Genomic DNA, 2,314 nt, shown 5'->3' with positions numbered 1-2,314 from the left:
TGTTCACGTCTCTCTGCCTACAACCCCTGAAGAAATTCCTACAGCTCTACTGATTGAGGCCTTTTTAAATCATTTCTTTGACTGAATGACTGAGCAAATGAAGCATCGCACTCATGAAGTGCTAGATAGGTGAGTAAGCAGACTTGCTTCCTGAAGCCAGAGTGCCTTCAATGTGTTTCAACAGAAAGGCACCCAGAAGAGAAGGAAACTAGAAAACACAGGACTGAAATCTCTATAGGAGCAGCAGAGGTGGCGTTAGCAGATTGTCATTCAAGAGACAGAGATGACCTGGGGCCTGGCTGGACAGAGAAAGCCTCACAGAGGAGGATGCGTCCCTAAAGACAGTCAGGAGTTAGTCAAACATGGGAGGGAAGGTATACTATTGGCCTATTGGGCTGAAGGACTCCTTTTGTGGGTCTGCTCCTTGCACGGTATGATGTTCAGAATCCCTGAACCCTGCCCACTAAGTGCAGCAGGTCGAAAACACCCGCTCCCTGGAGGGCTGTACTTTCCTGGGTGTGAATCATGGATGGATAGCAGAGAGGAGTGTGACCAAATGGAGAAGACTAAGATGCGGGGAAGACATGCGAGGCTCATTTGCAGACTGTTGACAGAGCTGATCGTGGTAGAAGATGCACCAGGAAAATGATGTTTCAAACAGGCTGAAAATGAGGGCTATCTCTAAGTGCTTGTCACAAAAACGTCCAGATGACTCCAAAGGACTGTGTTAACACGAATGTCAGGCCCAATGAAGAGGTCAAAGGCATTAGCCAGGTGTCATGGTACATGCCTGTAGTCCCAGCTGCTCCGGAGGCAGAGGTGGGAGGATCGCTTGAGCCCAGGCATTTGAGGCTGCAGTGAGCTATGATGGCGCCACTGCCCCTTAGCCTGGGTGACAGAGTGAGATCCTGTCTCAAAAAAAAAAAAAAATGAAATAAAAGAGTCAAAGGAATGTGGTGAATATGATGTGAGCTCTGAACTTGGACCTAATTTGGAATACCACTTACCACTTACTAGCTGTTTCCTTGGGCAAGTTATTTATGTTTTCTCAGCCGGTTTAATCATCTTCAAAATGAAGATCATACTTGCTCAAAGAGTTACTGGAATTTACATGAAGTGCCAGTTTGGATTACTTGTGTTCATGCTAATTGAGGGTGTTACACTTTTAAAGGACCACGAGAAAATGGGCAGGACTATTGTAGGACAATCAAGAGATCCACAAAAATATAAGATGATCTTTATTGAACTACATTATTCTACACCTACTCTGTGCTAAATGCGAACATTAATAACTTTATTTTCAATTCTACTCTGAGGTAGCCTTTAATCACTTTGTAGAGGGGGTAAATTAGGCTCAAAAAAGTTGCCTAATGTAGATAAAATTTAACCATGCCAATTCCTACCTCACATTACTAATAAACAGTGATTTGAGATAGATCATTCTTCTAAGTATAAAACTAGAATTATAATGCTTCTAGAAAATAACATAGAACAATGTCTTTGCAACCTTGGAGTAAGCAAAGATTTCTTAGAACACAAAAGCACTAACTGTAAAAAAAAAAAATTGATACCCTAGACTCCATCAAAATTAAAAACTTATGCTCATCCAGTAACACTTTTAAGAAAATGACTCTTTTGGCTGGGCACGGTGGCTCGCTCCTGTAATCCCAGCACTTTGGGAGGCCGAGGCAGGCGGATCACGAAGTCAGGAGATCGAGACCATCCTGGCTAACACGATGAAACCCCATCTCTACTAAAAATACAAAAAATTAGCAGGGTGTGGTGGCGGGCGTCTGTAGTCCCAGCTACTCAGGAGGCTGAGGCAGGAGAATGGCGTGAACCCGGGAGGCGGAACTTGCAGTGAGCCGAGATCACGCCACTGCACTCCAGCCTGGGCGACAGAGCGAGACTCCGTCTCAAAAAAAAAAAAAAAAAGAAAATGACTCTTTTTAGACAGGACACAAAAAGTATTAACCACTGAAGAAAAATATCCATCAGTAGGAAAATGGATAAATAAATAGTGATAGATGCATGGAACAGAATACCACTCAGCAGTTTAAAAACTGAAAGAAGAGGCCCAGGTGCAGTGACTCACGCCTGTAATCCCAGCACTTTGGGAGGTCAGGGTGGGCAGATCACGAGGTCAGGAGTTCGAGACCAGCCTGACCAACATGGTGAAACCCGTTTCTACTAAAAATACAAAAATTAGCTGGGCGTGGTGGCTTGCACCTGTAATCCCAGCTACTCAGGAGGCTGAGGCAGGAGAATTGCTTGAACCTGGGAGGTGGAAGTTGCAGTGAGCTGAGATCACACT

The sequence above is a fragment of the Colobus angolensis genome, unplaced genomic scaffold, assembly GCF_000951035.1.
Source record: "Colobus angolensis palliatus isolate OR3802 unplaced genomic scaffold, Cang.pa_1.0 Scaffold146, whole genome shotgun sequence".
Taxonomy (NCBI): domain Eukaryota; kingdom Metazoa; phylum Chordata; class Mammalia; order Primates; family Cercopithecidae; genus Colobus; species Colobus angolensis.
The sequence above is the reverse complement of the archived record's forward strand: the minus strand, read 5'-3'. Positions refer to the sequence as shown.